Consider the following 21,315-nt stretch of genomic DNA (forward strand, 5'->3'; position numbering starts at 1 on the left):
AAATCTTGAATGTTTTGTATCCTTGTAGTGAGATTATCCATCCAAGAGGACAGACCTTGAATGTCCATATTTACACCAGTGTCCTGAACCACCCAGAGGTAAAGGGGAAAATTGAGACAAAACACACTGCAAAGAAAAAAAAATGGTCTCAGAACTTCTCTTATCCCTCTATTGAGATGCATTAGTACTTTGGGCCACCTGTACTGTTATGACCTGGTGGTCAGGACAATAATGGACCTGGTGGTTAAGAGCACACGGAATGACCTGATAGTTACTGATAATAGGACGAGCTCTGGGACGTGGGAACTCTGCTGACCGCAATCCCTAAACCTATCAAACACACTAGAAATAGCCGTGGATTGCCCCTAACTCTCCCTATGCAACTCGGCACAGCCTAAGAAACTAGCTAGCCCTGAAGATAGAAAAATAAAGCCTACCTTGCCTCAGAGAAATTCCCCAAAGGAAAAGGCAGCCCCCCACATATAATGACTGTGAGTAAAGATGAAAATACAAACACAGAGATGAAATAGATTTAGCAAAGTGAGGCCCGACTTACTGAACAGACCGAGGATAGGAAAGGTTACTTTGCGGTCAGCACAAAAACCTACAAAAAGACCACGCAGACGGCGCAAAAAGACCCTCCGCACCAACTCACGGTGCGGAGGCGCTCCCTCTGCGTCCCAGAGCTTCCAGCAAGCAAGACAACAAATTAAATAGCAAGCTGGACAGAAAAATAGCAAACCAAAGAAATACAAGCTGGAACTTAGCTTCTGATGGGAAGACAGGTCACAAGAACGATCCAGGAGTGAACAGACCAATACTGGAACATTGACAGGTGGCATGGAGCAAAGATCTAAGTGGAGTTAAATAGAGCAGCAGCTAACGAATTAACCTCGTCACCTGTGAAACTCAGAAACACCCACCAGAGGAAGTACATGGACAGAACCAGCCGAAGTACCATTCATGACCACAGGAGGGAGCCCGACAACAGAATTCACAACATCGCACACAGTGTATATTCTGCTGTACTGCTAGTGTGTCGTATATATCAGGCAGCCACATTCTGCCACGTTCATAGTTTACTGGTATACCACTGGGCCAGAGTTGTGCTTCTGTGTCTCCCCCCCCAAAAAAAAAGGGAGATTAAAATTCGCACACAGTGTATATTCTGCTGTACTGCTAGTGTGTCGTATATATCAGGCAGCCACTTTCTGCCACGTCCATAGTTTACTGTTATACCACTGGGCCAGAGTTGTGCTTCTGTGTCTCCCCCCAAAAAAAGGGAGATTAAAATTTGCACACAGTGTATATTCTGCTGTACTGCTAATGTGTCGTATATATCAAGCAGCCACTTTCTGGCACATTCATAGTTTACTGTTATACCACTGGGCCAGAGTTGTGGTTCTGTGTCTCCCCCCAAAAAAAAGGGAGATTAAAATTCGCAAACAGTGTATATTCTGCTGTACTGCTAGTGTGTCATATATATCAGGCAGCCACTTTCTGCCACATTCATAGTTTACTGTTATACCACTGGGCCAGAGCTGTGCTTCTGTGTCTCCCCCCCAAAAAAAGGGAGATAAAAATTCGCACACAGTGTATATTCTGCTGTACTGCTAGTGTGTCGTATATATCAGGCAGCCACTTTCTGGCACGTTCATAGTTTACTGTTATACCACTGGACCAGAGTTGTGGTTCTGTGTCTCCCCCCCAAAAATGGAGATTCAAATTCTCACACAGTGTATATTCAGCTGTACTGCTAGTGCGTCGTATATCAGGCAGACACTTTTTTCCACGTTCATAATGTTGTGTTATCCCACAGGGCCAGAGTTAGGGTTCAGTGTCTACCCCCAAAAAATGGAGATTCAAATTCTCACACAGTGTATATTCAGCTGTACTGCTAGTGTGTCGTATATCAGGCAGACACTTTCTTCCACGTTCATAGTGTTGTGTTATCCCACAGGGCCAGAGTTAGGGTTCAGTGTCTCCCCCCCAAAAATGGAGATTCAAATTCTCACACAGTGTATATTCAGCTGTACTGCTAGTGCGTCGTATATCAGGCAGACACTTTCTTCCACGTTCATAGTGTTGTGTTATACCACAGGGCCAGAGTTGGGGTTCTGTGTCTCCCCCCAAAAGCAAGTCATCTTTCAGGCAAGCTACGTGTCAGCAGGGGAAGGTGGGGCAAAAGAATGTGAAATCCATGATTGGTTAATTTAAATGAAGGTTAGATCATCAACATTTTTGGTAGCCAGACGTGTCCTTTTTTCGGTCAGTATTGAACCAGCAGCACTGAACACTCTTTCTGAAAGCACTCTGACAGCAGGGCAATCGAGGTTCTGTAATCCATATTCTGGCAATTCAGGCCAGGTGTCTAGTTTAGATGCCCAGTAATCAAAGGGGAATGACCTGAGAGGGAGAACATCGATAAGGGCGGAAAAGTAGTTTGTAACCATACTGCACAAATGCTGTCTCCTGTCACTTTGAATCGATGCAGCTGTCCCTGTCGTGTCAGCGGTCATTGCGAAATCATTCCACAACCTTGTCGTAAAACCCCTCTGTCCATTGCCACTTCGGATTTCTGCACCTCTAGCACCTCTGCCATGTTGCCCCCTGCAGCTCTTGTGAGAACCATCACCGGTGCTGTGTGCTGGGAATGCCTGAACCAAACGGTCTACAAGAGTTGCTTGTTTGGTAGCCAATATTTGACCTAGGTTCTCATTTGGCATGATATTTTGCAGTTTTCCTTTATATCTTGTATCCAGGAGGCAGGCCAACCGGTTGCCGATATCGGTCATTTTAAAAATGCGGGGGTCCCTTTTTAGGATACGCAAGGCATACTCAGCCATGTGGGCCAATGTTCCAGGTGTGAATTAACTGTTTCTGCTGGGTTGAGGCCCACTTTCCTGCAAATCAACATCACAAGTGTCCCGCAATAAACCTGTACGAGACCTTGCAATGCCACCAGTTTCTATTGCCACCTGAGAATCATCCTCCTCCCATACATATTCATCCCCATCATCCTCCTCCTCATCCTCTTCGTCCGCCAATTCGTCCTGTACAGTTCCCTGAGCAGACAATGGCTGACTGTCATCAAGGCTTCCCTCCTCCTCGGCTGCAGACGCCTGCTCCTTAATGTGCGTCAAACTTTGCATCAGCAGACGCATAAGTGGGATGTTAATGCTTATGATAGCGTTGACCACTGCACACCAGACAACTCCATGTCTGCCATCCAAGTGCCTGCCCGTGTATCCTCCCACAAATTTATAACAGCACACCTCTGTTCGCACAGCCTCTGAATCATGTGCAATGTGGAGTTCCACCTTGTGGCAACGTCGATTATTAGGCGGTGCTGGGGAAGATTCAGCGATCGCTGATGGTTCAGCATACGGCTGGAGTGTATGGGCACCTGACGGATGTGCGAGCAAAGTCTTCGCACCTTCAGGAGCAGGGCTGGTAACTTTGGATAATATTTGAGGAAGCCCTGCACCACCAGGTTAAAGGTGTGAGCCTGGCAAGGTATGTGTTTCAGTTCTGAAAGGGCTATGGCAGCCATAAAATTCCTTCCATTATCACTGAATACCTTGCCTGCCTCAAGATGTACACTGCCCAGCCATGACTGAGTTTGTTGCTGCAAGTACTCCATCAGTACTTCCGCGGTGTGTCTGTTGTCGCCCAAACACTTCATTTGCAACACAGCCTGCTGACGCTTACCACTAGCTGTTCGATAATGGGACACCCCATGTGCAACACTGGCAGCTGCGGATGGAGTGGTAGGGCGACTGCGCTCTGTGCACGAGCTTTCGCTTCTGGAGGAGGAGGAGGAGTTGTGAACGCCGTATGCCAACTTTTTCCTGAGACTGTGGGATAGGCTGAACTGTCGCACTATGGCTGCCCCCTGTGGACCCTGCATCCTACACATTAACCCAGTGCGCCGTGATGGACACGTAACGTCCCTGGCCATGCCTACTGGTCCATGCATCTGTTGTGAGGTGCACCTTTCCACTGACTGATTGCCTCAAGGCATGGACAATGCGGTCTTTGACATGCTGGTGGAGGGCTGGGATGGCTTTTCTCGCAAAGAAATGTCGACTGGGTAGGTCACAGCGTGGTACTGCGTGGGCCATCAGGTCTTTGAAAGCTTTGCTTTCAACCAAACGGTAGGGCATCATCTGTAATGAGATTAGTATAGCAATGTGGGCATTCAAATCCTGTGTATGCGGATGAGAGGATGAGTACTTTCTTTTTCTAACGAGAGTCTCTTGTAGGGTGAGCTTGACTGGAGAGCTGCATATGGTGGAACTAGTGGTGGTGGTGGTGGTGGACATGGCGGATTGAGAGAGAGTTTGTTATGGTATTCTTGTTGTTGCCCAACATAGAGTCTTTCCTACCAATAACCTTGTGATTCCCTGACTGCTTTGGCCTTACAACGATACCTCCACATTTGCTGCTGGTGGTGTCCTAACCGGTGGGCTTACAGTGAGGGAAGCAATGTAGCATTGCTGACAACCTTCACTCCGAGCAGGTGAACCAACGGTACGGGACGTTTTGTAGTTAGTCCAGGCTTGCAAGTGCATGGTGGTTAAATGTCTAAGCATGCACATTGTATTTAAATTTTGAAGATTCTTCTCTCTGCTAAAGGTCTTGGAGCATTTCTTACAGATAACTTTTGACTGATCATTCTGATCTTGGTGAAAAAAATTGCTACACTACACTCTTCCTACTATCGAAAACCTTTTCAGGCATTGTGCGCTGTGCTACTTTCACCGAATGACCACGCTCTCCTAACACTGTTTTTGTTTTTCGCAAACATTTTTGGCCTGATACGGGCCTGCCAGATGACAGCTGTTGCAATGTAGATGGCTGATGCGGATCATCCTCCTCCACTTCTGAGCTAGTGGCAGCGGCACCCTCTTCCCCCAATGGCTGCCAATCTGGGTCAACAACTGGCTCATCTATCACCTCCTCCTCAATGTCATGTGCACCTTCCTCAGTGTCACCGTGTAAGGTGCTATAGCGTTCGGGACAGGGCACCATAGTCTCATCAGGGTCACATTCTGGATCAGTAAACTGCGAGGGCAATGTAGTGATCACAGTCAATGGAACAGTATCACAATCTAGCTGTGGCTGTGCATCAGTGCACTCCATGTCCTATTCTTCTTTTAATTGGCAGTGTACAATTTCCCTTTCGAACCCAGGCATGGTATGTGTAAAGAGCTTCATGGAGTAATCTGTAGTGTCGCCTGCTGCATCCTTCACTTTTGGTTTGGGAGAAGGACACAAGAAAATGTCTTTTTCCTGACCAGGAGCATCCACTGACGACTGGCTGCTCTTACATTTAGAACTTTGGGAAGAGGAGGCGAAAGAGCTAGAGGGTGAGTCAGCAAGGAAAGACAACACTTTTTCCTGCTTCTCCGGCTTTAAAAGCTGTTTTCCTACTCCCAGGTAAGGGAGCTTTCGAGGCCTTGTATAGCCAGAGGCTGACGCAGGCAGAACACCTCCAGCCTTAGGTGCTACTGTGCTTTTGCCACTACCACGAGATGCAACACCACCAGCACCATCAGTACCAGCTGGCAACCCCCGCCCACGGCCTCTTCCACCAGAGTTCCTCATTTTTTGGGGGGGAGACACTGAACCACAACTCATATTACACCGGCGTAATATGAGGGGCCCTGTGCCAGTACCGCCGCCCACGAGAAAGTGTCCCCCCCCCAGATTGAACTGTGCTCTACCACTTGCAATACTACCTCTCCTAGCTCCACCACTGTGTAGTCTGTGCGGGTATAACCTGAAATGGCACTGCCAATACGAATTATTTGAAATGATAGATGATAGTTAAAATATACAGGGGCCCTGGACTCCATTTAATACTTTGCACCTACTACCACTGTCTTTATTATTTGGGTGTAATAACGGTGTCTGCCGCTGCATCCTTTTTTTCCTTCACTGAACAAAGCTGAACTTCAACTGTTGTTCCATTTCAAATATTAAACTGCATTTGCCCTACTTGTTGGGTTGGGGCCTACTAACGGTGTCTGCCGCTCCTTGGTGTTCTCCTGGTTTATTTTTCTTGCGCTTCAATCTTCAGGCTTTCGTTTAAATATTTTTTATATTAAACTGCATTTGGCCTGCTTGTTGGGTTGGGCCTAGTAACATTGTCTGCTGCCGCCTCTTGTTTTCCTCTATTAAACAAAGCTGAGCTTGAAGCTTCAGGCTTTCGGCCTGTAACAACAATATGAAACTACATTTGGCCTAGTTCTTGGTTTGGGCCTAGTAACATTGTCTGCTGCTGCCTCTTGTTTTCCTCTACTACACAAAGGTGAGCTTCAATCTTCGGGCTTTCGGCCTATATTTAGAATATGAAACTGCATTTGGCCTACTTGTTTGGTTGGGCCTACTAATGGTGTCTGTTAGGGTTGAGCGAAACGGGTCGTTCATTTTCAAAAGTCGCCGACTTTTGGCAAAGTCGGGTTTCATGAAACCCGATCCGACCCCTGTGCGGGGTCGGCCATGCGGTACGCGACTTTCGCGCCAAAGTCGCGTTTCAATGACGCGAAAAGCGCCATTTCTCAGCCAATGAAGGTAAACGCAGAGTGTGGGCAGCATGATGACATAGGTCCTGGTCCCCACCATCTTAGAGAAGGGCATTGCAGTGATTGGCTTGCTGTCTGCGGCGTCACAGGGGCTATAAAATGGAGTTCCCGCCGACCGCCATGTTACTGCTGCTGATCTGAGCTTAGGGAGAGGTTGCTGCCGCTTCGTCAGAAGCAGGGATAGCGTTAGGCAGGGTCCATTAACCACCAAACCGCTTGTGCTGTAGCGATTTCCACTGCCCAACACCACCTTCGGTGTGCAGGGACAGTGGAAGCTACATTTTTTTTTTTCCCCCTCAGCGCTGTAGCTCATTGGGCTGCCCTAGAAGGCTCCCTGATAGCTGCATTGCTGTGTGTACGCCGCTGTGCAAACCAACTGCTTTTTTCAAAGCACAAATCCTCTTGTTCCTTCCTTTCTGCACAGCTATCTTTTTTGTTTGTCCACACTTTTTATTTAATTTGTGCATCAGTCCACTCCTTATTGCTGCCTGCCATACCTGGCTGAGATTACTGCAGGGAGATAGTAATTGAAGGACACTCCCTGTTTTTTTTTTGTGGGAGATTAAGATTGACATTTCTGCTAGAGTGCCATCCCTGTCTGTGTCATCTCTCACTCAGTGGGCCATAGAAAGCCTATTTATTTTTTTGCTTGATTTGGGTTATAAAATCTACCTGAAAAAATCACTACATCAATCAGTGGGAGAAAAATATTGGCCTCAGGGCTTGTGTGCCACTCTTGACTCCTGTGTGTGCCATCTCTCAGTCAGTGGGCCATAGAAAGCCTATTTATTTTTTTGCTTGATTTTGGTTCTAAAATCTACCTGAAAAAATTACTACATCAATCAGTGGGAGAAAAATATTGGCCTCAGGGCTTGTGTGCCACTCCTGACTCCTGTGTGCATCATCACTCACTCAGTGGGCCATAGAAAGCCCATTTTTTTTTTTTTGCTTTATTTGGGTTCTAAATTCTACCTGAAAAAATCAATAAATCAATCAGTGGGAGATTAATATTGGCCTTTGGGCTTGTGTGCCAGTCCTAAGCGTGCCATCTCTCTCTCTCAGATAGTGGGCCATAGAAAGCCTATTTTTTTTTTTTTTTTTTATTGGGTTTATAAATTTTCCCTGGGAAAAAAAAAAAAAGTGGGAGATTAATATTGGCCTCTGGGCTTGTGTGCCAGTCCTGAGCGTGCCATCTCTCTCACAAATAGTGGGCCATAGAAAGCCTATTTATTTTTTTTTTTTTTGGTTTTATAAATTCTCCCTTAAAAAAAAGGGAGATTAATATTGGCCTTTGGGCTTGTGTGCCAGTCCTAAGCGTGCCATCTCTCTCTGTCTCTCAGATAGTGGGCCATAGAAAGCCTATTTATTATTTTTTTTATTGGGTTTATAAATTTTCCCTGGAACAAAAAAAAAAAAGTGGGAGATAAATATTGGCCTCTGGGCTTGTGTGCCACTCCTGACTCCTGTGTGCGTCATCTCTCACTCAGTGGGCCATAGAAAGCCTTTTTTTGTTTTATTTGTTTTCTAAATTCTCCCTGAAAAAATCATTTTATTTTATTTGGTTTCTAAATTCTTCCTGAAAATATCATTTTATTCTATTATTTTTTTTTCCTAAAGTCTCCCTGAATAAAAAAAAAAAAAAAATCAGTGGGAGATTAATATTGCCCTTTCTGCTTGTGTGCCAGTCTTGACTCCTGGGTGTGCCATCTCTCTCTCTCTCTCCAATTGTGGGCCATAGAAAGCCTATTATTTTTTTAGCTTGATTTGGGTTCCAAAATCTACCTGAAAAAATCACTACATCAATCAGTGGGAGATAAATATTGGCCTCTGGGCTTGTGTGCCACTCCTGACTCCTGTGTGCGTCATCTCTCACTCAGTGGGCCATAGAAAGCCTTTTTTTGTTTTATTTGTTTTCTAAATTCTCCCTGAAAAAATCATTTTATTTTATTTGGTTTCTAAATTCTTCCTGAAAAAATCATTTTATTCTATTATTTTTTTTCCTAAAGTCTTCCCTGAAAAAAAAAAAAAAAAAAAACAAATCAGTGGGAGATTAATATTGCCCTTTCTGCTTGTGTGCCAGTCTTGACTCCTGGGTGTGCCATCTCTCTCTCTCTCTCCAATTGTGGGCCATGGAAAGCCTATTATTTTTTTAGCTTGATTTGGGTTCCAAAATCTACCTGAAAAAATCACTACATCAATCAGTGGGAGATAAATATTGGCCTCTGGGCTTGTGTGCCACTCCTGACTCCTGTGTGTGTCATCTCTTACTCAGTGGGCCATAGAAAGCCTATTTATTTTTTTGCTTGATTTGGGTTATAAAATCTACCTGAAAAAATCACTACATCAATCAGTGGGAGAAAAATATTGGCCTCAGGGCTTGTGTGCCACTCTTGACTCCTGTGTGTGCCATCTCTCAGTCAGTGGGCCATAGAAAGCCTATTTATTTTTTTGCTTGATTTTGGTTCTAAAATCTACCTGAAAAAATCACTACATCAATCAGTGGGAGAAAAATATTGGCCTCAGGGCTTGTGTGCCACTCCTGACTCCTGTGTGCATCATCACTCACTCAGTGGGCCATAGAAAGCCCATTTTTTTTTTTTGCTTTATTTGGGTTCTAAATTCTACCTGAAAAAATCAATAAATCAATCAGTGGGAGATTAATATTGGCCTTTGGGCTTGTGTGCCAGTCCTAAGCGTGCCATCTCTCTCTCTCAGATAGTGGGCCATAGAAAGCCTATTTTTTTTTTATTGGGTTTATAAATTTTCCCTGGGAAAAAAAAAAAAGTGGGAGATTAATATTGGCCTCTGGGCTTGTGTGCCAGTCCTGAGCGTGCCATCTCTCTCACAAATAGTGGGCCATAGAAAGCCTATTTATTTATTTTTTTTTGGTTTTATAAATTCTCCCTTAAAAAAAAGGGAGATTAATATTGGCCTTTGGGCTTGTGTGCCAGTCCTAAGCGTGCCATCTCTCTCTGTCTCTCAGATAGTGGGGCATAGAAAGCCTATTTATTATTTTTTTTATTGGGTTTATAAATTTTCCCTGGAACAAAAAAAAAAAAGTGGGAGATAAATATTGGCCTCTGGGCTTGTGTGCCACTCCTGACTCCTGTGTGCGTCATCTCTCACTCAGTGGGCCATAGAAAGCCTTTTTTTGTTTTATTTGTTTTCTAAATTCTCCCTGAAAAAATCATTTTATTTTATTTGGTTTCTAAATTCTTCCTGAAAAAATCATTTTATTCTATTATTTTTTTTTCCTAAAGTCTCCCTGAATAAAAAAAAAAAAAAAAAAAATCAGTGGGAGATTAATATTGCCCTTTCTGCTTGTGTGCCAGTCTTGACTCCTGGGTGTGCCATCTCTCTCTCTCTCTCCAATTGTGGGCCATAGAAAGCCTATTATTTTTTTAGCTTGATTTGGGTTCCAAAATCTACCTGAAAAAATCACTACATCAATCAGTGGGAGATAAATATTGGCCTCTGGGCTTGTGTGCCACTCCTGACTCCTGTGTGCGTCATCTCTCACTCAGTGGGCCATAGAAAGCCTTTTTTTGTTTTATTTGTTTTCTAAATTCTCCCTGAAAAAATCATTTTATTTTATTTGGTTTCTAAATTCTTCCTGAAAAAATCATTTTATTCTATTATTTTTTTTCCTAAAGTCTTCCCTGAAAAAAAAACAAAAAAAACAAATCAGTGGGAGATTAATATTGCCCTTTCTGCTTGTGTGCCATTCTTGACTCCTGGGTGTGCCATCTCTCTCTCTCTCTCTCCAATTGTGGGCCATAGAAAGCCTATTATTTTTTTAGCTTGATTTGGGTTCCAAAATCTACCTGAAAAAATCACTACATCAATCAGTGGGAGATAAATATTGGCCTCTGGGCTTGTGTGCCACTCCTGACTCCTGTGTGCGTCATCTCTCACTCAGTGGGCCATAGAAAGCCTTTTTTTGTTTTATTTGTTTTCTAAATTCTCCCTGAAAAAATCATTTTATTTTATTTGGTTTCTAAATTCTTCCTGAAAAAATCATTTTATTCTATTATTTTTTTTCCTAAAGTCTCCCTGAAAAAAAAAAAAAAAAAAAATCAGTATGAGATTAATATTGCCCTTTCTGCTTGTGTGCCAGTCTTGACTCCTGGGTGTGCCATCTCTCTCTCTCTCCAATTGTGGGCCATAGAAAGCCTATTATTTTTTTAGCTTGATTTGGGTTCCAAAATCTACCTGAAAAAATCACTACATCAATCAGTGGAAGATACATATTGGCCTCTGGGCTTGTGTGCCACTCCTGACTCCTGTGTGCGTCATCTCTCACTCAGTGGGCCATAGAAAGCCTTTTTTTGTTTTATTTGTTTTCTAAATTCTCCCTGAAAAAATCATTTTATTTTATTTGGTTTCTAAATTCTTCCTGAAAAAATCATTTTATTCTATTATTTTTTTTCCTAAAGTCTCCCTGAAAAAAAAAAAAAAAAAAAATCAGTATGAGATTAATATTGCCCTTTCTGCTTGTGTGCCAGTCTTGACTCCTGGGTGTGCCATCTCTCTCTCTCTCCAATTGTGGGCCATAGAAAGCCTATTATTTTTTTAGCTTGATTTGGGTTCCAAAATCTACCTGAAAAAATCACTACATCAATCAGTGGAAGATACATATTGGCCTCTGGGCTTGTGTGCCACTCCTGACTCCTGTGTGCGTCATCTCTCACTCAGTGGGCCATAGAAAGCCTTTTTTTGTTTTATTTGTTTGCTAAATTCTCCCTGAAAAAATAATTTTATTTTATTTGGTTTCTAAATTCTTCCTGAAAAAATCATTTTATTCTATTTTTTTTTCCTAAAGTCTCCCTGAAAAAAAAAAAAAAAAAAAAAAATCAGTGGGAGATTAATATTGCCCTTTCTGCTTGTGTGCCAGTCTTGACTCCTGGGTGTGCCATCTCTCTCTCTCTCTCCAATTGTGGGCCATAGAAAGCCTATTATTTTTTTAGCTTGATTTGGGTTCCAAAATCTACCTGAAAAAATCACTACATCAATCAGTGGGAGATAAATATTGGCCTCTGGGCTTGTGTGCCACTCCTGACTCCTGTGTGTGTCATCTCTCACTCAGTGGGCCACAGAAAGCCTTTTTTTGTTTTATTTGTTTTCTAAATTCTCCCTGAAAAAATCATTTTATTTTATTTGGTTTCTAAATTCTTCCTGAAAAAATCATTTTATTCTATTATTTTTTTTTCCTAAAGTCTCCCTTAAAAAAATCAAATCAGTGGGAGATTAATATTTACATTTGTGCTTCAGTGACAGTCCTGTGTGTGTGGCATCTCTCTCATTTGTTGCCACCAACAACAGAGTGTGTAATATTGTGCCTGATTTTCATTGTGGTCTCACTCACCTGTAAAGGGGTAGCTAAATCATACTGAAGTTATAGCTCACCGTGTAATTTGTGTGACAGCAACAAATACCGTTAGTTTGTTTACGTTTTTAAAACAATGAGGAAGTATGGTGGAAGAGGTCGTGGCCGGGGGCGTTCATTGTCAGCTGGTAATGAGGGTAGTGGTAGTGGTGGAGCATCAGCTGGTCGTGGGAAAAAAAATATTGCACCTAAGTCTGGAGCTGTGGAGCCAGGTTCGTCGTCAGGCTACACAAGGCCTCGAACGCTCCCTTTTCTGGGAGTAGGAAAACCGCTTTTAAAGCCGGAGCAGCAAGAGCAAGTTTTGGCTTATCTTGCTGACTCAGCCTCTAGCTTTTTTGCCTCCTCTCGTGAAACTGGTAAATGTCAAAGCAGCGCGTCGTTAGTGGATGTTCACGGTCAGGGACAAGTCGCTTCCTTGTCCTCTTCAGCAAAAACAACAACAGAGAAGAATGCAGCAGGCGACACAACGGGTTACTCCATGGAGCTCTTTACACATACCATCCCTGGCTTAGAAAGTGAAGCAGTTAACAGTCCATGCCCATTACAAGTTGAATCTGACATGGAGTGCACTGATGCACAGCCACAGCCAGACTACTATGCTGGTCCTTTGACTCAGACCACAACATTGCCCTCGCAGGGTAATGATCAAGAATCAGACCCTGATGAGACTATGTTGCCCCATCACGAACGCTATACCACCGACCGACACGGTGACACAGACGAAGTTGCACACGAGCTACAAGAAGAGGTAATAGATGACCCAGTTCTTGACCCCGATTGGCAGCCATTGGGGGAACAGGGTGCAGGCGGCAGCAGTTCTGAAGCGGAGGAGGAGGGGCCGCAGCAGGCATCAACATCGCAACAGGTTCCATCTGCCGGGCCCGTATCTTGCCCAAAACGCATGGCAAAGCCAAAACCTGTTGGAGGACAGCGTGGACATCCGGTTAAAGCTCAGTCTGCAATGCCTGAAAAGGTATCCGATGCTAGAAAGAGTGCAGTCTGGCATTTTTTTAAACAACATCCAATTGATCAGCGCAAAGTCATCTGTCAAAAATGTTCAACTACCTTAAGCAGAGGACAGAATCTGAAAAGTCTCAATACAAGTTGCATGCATAGACATTTAACCACCATGCATTTGCAAGCCTGGACTAACTACCAAACGTCCCTTAAGGTAGTAGCACCCTCGGCCAATGAAGCTAGTCAGCAACGCAACATCCCTTCCGGCAGTGTAGGGCCACCATTTTCCGCACCACCTGCAGTATCTGTGCAGGTTTCTTTGCCAGGCCAAAGCAGTCAGGGTCAGGGAATCACCAGTTTCGTAGTAGGAAACACTGCATCTAGGGCACCGGCGGCAACAATACCATCTCCCACCGTCTCTCAGTCTGCCATGTCCACCGGCACCCCCGCTAGTTCCACGATCTCCAGCTCTCCAGTCCAGCTCACCCTACATGAGACTATGGTTAGAAAAAGGAAGTACTTAGCCTCGCATCCGCGTACACAGGGTTTGAACGCACACATAGCTAGACTAATCTCGTTAGAGATGATGCCCTACCGGTTAGTTGAAAGCGAAGCTTTCAAAGCCCTGATGGACTACGCTGTACCACGCTACGAGCTACCCAGTCGACACTTTTTTTCCAGAAAAGCCATCCCAGCCCTCCACCAGCATGTTAAAGAGCGCATCGTCCATGCACTCAGGCAATCTGTGAGCACAAAGGTGCACCTGACAACAGATGCATGGACCAGTAGGCATGGCCAGGGACGTTACGTGTCCATCACGGCACACTGGGTAAATGTGGTGGATGCAGGGTCCACAGGGGACAGCAAGTTTGGGACAGTTCTGCCTAGCCCACGGTCTAGGAAACAATTGGCTGTAGCCGTTCGCACCCCCTCCTCCTCCTCTTCGTCCTCCTGCAGAAGCGAGAGCTCGTCCACAGACCGCAGTCGCACAACCACTCCATCCGCAGCTGCCACTGTTGCACACCAGGTCTCCCATTATGGGGCAGCTACTGGCAAACGTCAGCAGGCTGTATTGGCTATGAAGTGTTTGGGCGACAACAGACACACCGCGGAAGTTCTGTCCGAGTTCTTGCAGAAAGAAACGCAGTCGTGGCTGGGCACTGTAGATCTTGAGGCAGGCAAGGTAGTGAGTGATAACGGAAGGAATTTCATGGCTGCCATCTCCCTTTCCCAACTGAAACACATTCCTTGCCTGGCTCACACCTTAAACCTGGTGGTGCAGTGCTTCCTGAAAAGTTATCCGGGGTTATCCGACCTGCTCCTCAAAGTGCGTGGACTTTGCTCACATATCCGCCGTTCGCCCGTACACTCCAGCCGTATGCAGACCTATCAGCGTTCTTTGAACCTTCCCCAGCATCGCCTAATCATAGACGTTGCAACAAGGTGGAACTCAACACTGCACATGCTTCAGAGACTGTGCGAACAGAGGCGGGCTGTTATGTTTTTGTGGGAGGATACACATACACGGGCAGGCAGTAGGATGGCAGACATGGAGTTGTCAGGTGTGCAGTGGTCGAAGATTCAAGACATGTGTCAAGTCCTTCAGTGTTTTGAGGAATGCACACGGCTGGTTAGTGCAGACAACGCCATAATAAGCATGAGCATCCCCCTAATGCGTCTGCTGATGCAAAGTTTGACGCACATAAAGGATCAGGCGTCTGCAGCTGAGGAAGAGGAAAGCCTTGATGACAGTCAGCCATTGTCTGGCCAGGGCAGTGTACAGGACGAGTTAGCGGGCGAAGAGGAGGAGGAGGACGAGGAGGATGATGGGGATGATTATATTTTTAATGAGGAAGCTTTTCCGGGGCCACTGGAAATTGGTGGCGCGGCAAGGCTGGGTTCTGGTTTTTGGAGGGACACAAGTGACGTGGATTTGCCTGAAACTGCCCCTCAACCAAGCACAACCGCAGATTTGAGAACTGGAACTTTGGCCCACATGGCAGATTATGCCTTACGTATCCTCAAAAGGGACACACGCATAACTAAAATGATGAATGATGATGATTACTGGTTGGCCTGCCTCCTTGATCCTCGCTATAAAGGCAAATTGCAAAATATAATGCCACATGAGAACTTGGAACTAATATTAGCAACCAAACAATCAACTCTTGTTGACCGTTTGCTTCTGGCATTCCCTGCACACAGCGCCCGTGATCGTTCTCACACGAGCTGCAGGGGCCAGCAGACCAGAGGAGTTAGAGGGGCAGAAATCAGAAGTGGCGTTGGCCAGAGGGGTTTTCTGACCAGGTTGTGGAGTGATTTTGCTATGACCGCAGACAGGACAGGTACTGCAGCATCAATTCAAAGTGACAGGAGACAACATTTGTCCAGTATGGTTACAAACTATTTTTCATCCCTTATCGATGTTCTCCCTCAACCGTCATTCCCATTTGATTACTGGTCATCAAAATTAGACACCTGGCCAGAATTGGCAGAATATGCATTGCAGGAGCTTGCTTGCCCGGCAGCTAGTGTCCTATCAGAAAGAGTATTCAGTGCTGCAGGTTCAATACTAACAGAAAAAAGGACTCGTCTGGCTACCCAAAATGTAGATGATCTAACCTTCATTAAAATGAACCACAACTGGATTTCGAAATCTTTTGCCCCACCTTGCCCGGCTGACACCTAGCTTTCCTATGAAAAGGTCTTGCCTGTGGACTATTCTGAATGCCTTTTCCAATCTCGTAATTTTCTGCACCTGATTGTCCAGCATACGACATGTTTACACCTCACTAAATGGCCAAACTCCCCACATGGGGCCGTGGTATCGACACTTGGCGACAGCACCCGTGAGAGTGCAGTTTGTCTGAAGAGGTGGGTGTGCCCGCTTTTGGTCGACGGCACTGCCACTGGGTCCCTCATAGTACAATAAAGTGTCTCTGGCGGTGGGGGTGCGCACCCAACGTCAGACACACCGTTGTAAAATGAGGAGCCCTGGGCCTGTACCACCGGCCACAAGACAGTTCCCCCCCCCAGCTCAAACAGTGCTCTACCACTTGCAAAATTATCTCACAGCTCCACCAATGTTTAGTCTATGCGCTGACATCCTTCAATGCCTGCCACTGACAATACCATTGTATTGACATTTTTGTTATGTTAGGCCTTCAATGCCTGTCTGTGGTCACTCCTTCCACTAGGCCTCCACTGACCACACCACTGCTGCCCGTGTACCCCTGTAACCAATTTAAAATTGCCTACAGCCATGTGTTATTATTTTAGGCCTTCGATGCCTGTCTGCGGTCACTCCTTCCACTAGGCCTCCACTGACCACACCACTGCTGCCCGTGTACCCCTGTAACCAATGTAAAATTGCCTACAGCCATGTGTTATTATTTTAGGCCTTCGATGCCTGTCTGCGGTCACTCCTTCCACTAGGCCTCCACTGACCACACCACTGCTGCCCGTGTACCCCTGTAACCAATTTAAAATTGCCTACAGCCATGTGTTATTATTTTAGGCCTTCGATGCCTGTCTGCGGTCACTCCTCCCACTAGGCCTCCACTGACCACACCACTGCTGCCCGTGTACACCTGGAACCAATTTAAAATTGCCTACAGCCATGTGTTATTATTTTAGGCCTTCGATGCCTGTCTGCGGTCACTCCTTCCACTAGGCCTCCACTGACCACACGACTGCTGCCCGTGTACCCCTGTAACCAATGTAAAATTGCCTACAGCCATGTGTTATTATTTTAGGCCTTCGATGCCTGTCTGCGGTCACTCCTTCCACTAGGCCTCCACTGACCACACCACTGCTGCCCGTGTACCCCTGGAACCAATTTAAAATTGCCTACAGCCATGTGTTATTATTTTAGGCCTTCGATGCCTGTCTGCGGTCACTCCTTCCACTAGGCCTCCACTGACCACACCACTGCTGCCCGTGTACCCCTGGAACCAACATCAGAAAATATAAAAATAAGTATTTTGCTTATAAAAAAGAAAATACTGGAGAGATATCAAATGCAGACATTTTAACATTAAAAACAAACACATACAACAATAATCTGGTACAGTACTAAAAATGGCCACCAGCTACAATAACTTTCTCCTGCAAGTAGTTAACTGAAAGGTTTTTTCAATTTTAAACACAGATATGGCATCCACCGAGTGTTGTCCTGTCGCGTCTTCTTTATATTATTGCCAAGAAGATGCAAAACAATGAAAATAATAAAATCATTATTTACCAAAAAAATAGAGTAAGTCAAAACCACATTGCAAATAAACATTCATTACAAATAAAGAAGCAGGGCGCGTCCGAGGGTGAGTATATACCTAATAAGAATATTATCACCCTCGGACGCGCCCTGCTTCTTTCCGACAGCCTTCCTTCCTAAGAATCAGCCCTTCCGTGGTGTAGAGAGAGGGTTTGTTACACTCCAAGGTGTTCCCCAGGTTGCCTTTCCTGAGCTTCGATCTTCTGGCTCTCGTTTAGTAGTTGTTGGAAACTACGCTGCATTAGGCCTACAAATTGGGTATGGGGTGTAGAGAGATGGTGTGTTCCACTCCAAGGTGTTCTCCAGGTTGCCTTTCCTGAGATTCGATCTTCCGGCTCTCGCTTAGTAGTTGTTGGAAACTACGCTGCATTAGGCCTACAAATTGGGTATGGGGTGTAGAGAGATGGTGTGTTCCACTGTAGAGAGATGGTGTGTTCCACTCCAAGGTGTTCCCCAGGTTTCCTCGCCAATGCTTCGATCATCATGCTCTCGTTTAGTAGTTGTTGGAAACTACGCTGCATTGGGCCTACAAATTGGGTATGGGGTGTAGAGAGATGGTGTGTTCCACTCCAAGGTGTTCCCCAGGTTGCCTTTCCTGAGCTTCGATCTTCCGGCTCTCGTTTAGTAGTTGTTGGAAACTACGCTGCATTAGGCCTACAAATTGGGTATGGGGTGTAGAGAGATGGTGTGTTCCACTCCAAGGTGTTCTCCAGGTTGCCTTTCCTGAACTTCTATCTTCAGGCTCTCATTAAATTGTGGTTAAACGGAACAACTGCATTTGGCGTACTAGTTGGTTTGGGGCCTACTATCGGTGTCTGCCACTCCTTGCTGTTCTCCTGGTTTCCTGTCCTGAAATTCCGTTTTCAGGCGCTCGTTAAGTAGTTGTTAATGTTAGACTGCATTTGGCCTACTAGTTGGGTTGGGGCCTACTATCGGTGTCTGCCACTCCTTGCTGTTCTCCTCCACTGAACAAAGCTGTGCCGCCTGTTTACTACGGTTGCCAATTTTGAACTGCATTTCGACTACTTACTGATTTGGGCCTACTCTCTGTGTCAGCCTCTCATTCCAGTTGTCCTCCACTGCAATGCCCCCTGGTTATTCCTGTGTTACCAATTTTGAACTGCATTTAGCCAACTTTATTCTTTGGGCCTATATCAGTGTTTCCTCCTCATCCTGCCCATTGCCCAGCCAGTGATAGATGAGTCTGCTGGTACATTGACCCATAACGCAACATTCCCCGTGCACGCTACACAACAACATTGTGACCCTGCTGAAAGTCAGGTTGCTCTTCCCGCATACCATACCACCTTACACGGGGACAAAGAGGAAGGTGCAGATGAAAGTGCAGGTTCCTTCATCAGGTGGGGGGAGGAATACTAGTTGGCGACGTCACTGGCACAGGGCCTCTCATAGTACGCAAAAGTGTTGCTGCCGGTGGGAGGCGCCCCCGCCGTGCAAACACACCGCTGTACTTTGAGGGGCCCTGTGCCAGTGCCAATGCCAACGAGTGGGCCCCCCCTGCTTGCTCAGGTTCACAGCACTTGCAAAGTTGAAATACTTACCTCTCCCTGCTCCACTGCCGTGACGTGGTCCAGATTTCCTGGGCCCACTAATTACTTGAACCAGCCCTACCCACCACAACTTTAGCCAAATGAACCCCAATTTCAAATGCCTTCCAATTATTATAAGGTAAATTACGCTTGACAAGCTTCATTAAGAAGAATGGATGGTTTTGACATTAAAATGGGCACTCTAGGTGTTTCCCTGGCCCTCACTCACTGCCGACTATGCTGCCCCATTGACTTGCATTGGGTTTCGTGTTTCGGTCGATCCCGACTTTACGTCATAATCGGCCGATTTCACTCGACCCGACTTTTGAGATAGTCGGGTTTCGCAAAACCCGGCTCGACTCTAAAAAGGTCAAGGTCGCTCAACTCTAGTGTCTGTCGCTGAATGCTGTTCTCCTCCACTGAACAAACCAATGCCGCCTGTTTACTCCTGTTACCAATTTTTAACAGCTTTTAGCCTACTTTTTTTATTTTGGGCCTATATCTGTGTTTCCTCCTCATTCCTGCCCATTGCCCAGCCACTGCTAGATGAGTCTGCTGGTACATTGACACAGACCACTACATTCCCCTTGCACTGAATCTGACCCTGCTGAAACTCAGGTTCCCCTTCCCGCATACTATACCACCTTACATGGGGACAAAGAGGAAGGTGCAGATGAAAGTGCAGGTTCCTTCAACAGGTGGGGGGGCATACTCGTTGGCGACGTCACTGGCTCAGGGCCCCTCATAGTATGCAAAAGTGTCTATGCCGGTGAGAGGCGCCCCCACCGTAAATCACAACGCCGTACTTTGAGGGGCCCTGTGCCAGTGGCAATGCGAACGAGTGTGCCCCCCCTGCTTGCTCAGGATCGCAGCACTTGCAAAGTTGAAATACTTACCTCTCCCTGCTCCACCGCCGTGACGTAGTCCACATTTCCTGGGCCCAAGAAAAATTGAGCCAGCCCTCCCCCCCACAACTTTAACCAAATGACCCCCAATTTTCAATACCTAACTATTATTATAAGGTTAATTAAGATTGACAAGCTTAAGTAACAAGAATTGATGATTTTGACATTAAAATGGGCCCTGTAGGTGTTTTTCTGTCCTCCACTCACTGCCGACTTTTATTCCCCATTGACTTGCATTGGGTTTCGTGATTCAGTCGGCCCCCCGACTTTTCGCAATGATCGGCCGATTTCACCCGACCCGACTTTTGACAAAGTCTGGTTTCGCGAAACCCGACTCGATCCTGAAAAAGTAAAAGTCGCTCAACCCTAGTGGCGACGGGGCAAATGGCTGGTTCTTATAGGGCAAGGAGGACATGTGACATACACAGCCAATGACACATGCCCTTGCTTGTGTGCATCACATGCACATTGCTGTGTGTGTGCGCACTGCTGATAGGCTGAGAGACTGCACCGCCCCACTGTAAATGCGGGAAAGAAAAAAAATTGGAGACCGGCGTTATTTCAGCACAGATCTATCCCCCACCCACTATACACTGAAACAGTCTATTAACAATGATAAACAGTTTTAATGTGCAAATCAGGGCCTCCAGCAGACCACAAATGTGCATGTGTCTGCACAAACGGTTAGAAACTGACTCCATGAGGATGGTCTGAGTGCCCGACGTCCACAGATAGGGGTTGTGCTCACAGCCCAACACCGTGCAGGATGATTGGCATTTGCCACAGAACACCAGGATTGGCAAATTTTCCACTGGCGATCTGTGCTCTTCACAGATGAAAGCAGGTTCACACTGAGCACATGTGACAGACGTGACTGAGTCCGGAGACGCCGTGGGGAGTGATTGGCTGCCTACAACATCCTCCAGCATGGCCTTTCTTTGGTGGGCCGCACAGCCCTACATGTGCTCCCCAGAGGTAGCCTGACTGCCATTAGGTACCGAGATGAGATCTTCAGACCCCTTGTGAGACCATATGCTGGTGCAGTTGGCCCTGGGTTCCTCCTAATGCAGGACAATACCAAACCTCATGCGGCTGGAGTGTGTCAGCAGTTCCTGCAAGATGAAGGCATTAACCCCTTAAGCCCAGAGGGTGGATTGCACGTTAATGACCAGGCCAATTTTTACAATTCTGACCACTGTCTCTTTATGAGGTTATAACTCTGGAACACTTCAATGGATCCCAGTGATTCTGACAATGTTTTCTCGTGACTAGTGTTGAGCGATACCTTCCGATATCGGAAAGTATCGGTATCGGTTTGGATCGGCCGATATTCAAAAAATATCGGATATCGCCGATACCGATACCCGATCCCAATGCAAGTCAATGGGACCAAAATATCGGAATTAAAATAAACCCTTTCTTTCCTTGTAGGTTCATTCTACATGAAGGAAAACAACTAAGAATAATGCCGGATGTATTTGGGGAGGTGGCGGAGACATTAAAGTCATAGAGGTTTATCCCAATCAAATAGAATAGCATGTTTTTTGTTTTTTTTTAAGACGTTCGGAGTGACAAAGATATTGACTATGTAAATTTTTTTTTTATTTTGTCAGATATTGATGTTTCACTATTCCACGCCCTTCCCCTTCTTTTT

Source organism: Ranitomeya imitator, chromosome 1 (genome assembly GCF_032444005.1).
Source record: "Ranitomeya imitator isolate aRanImi1 chromosome 1, aRanImi1.pri, whole genome shotgun sequence".
Lineage (NCBI taxonomy): Eukaryota > Metazoa > Chordata > Amphibia > Anura > Dendrobatidae > Ranitomeya > Ranitomeya imitator.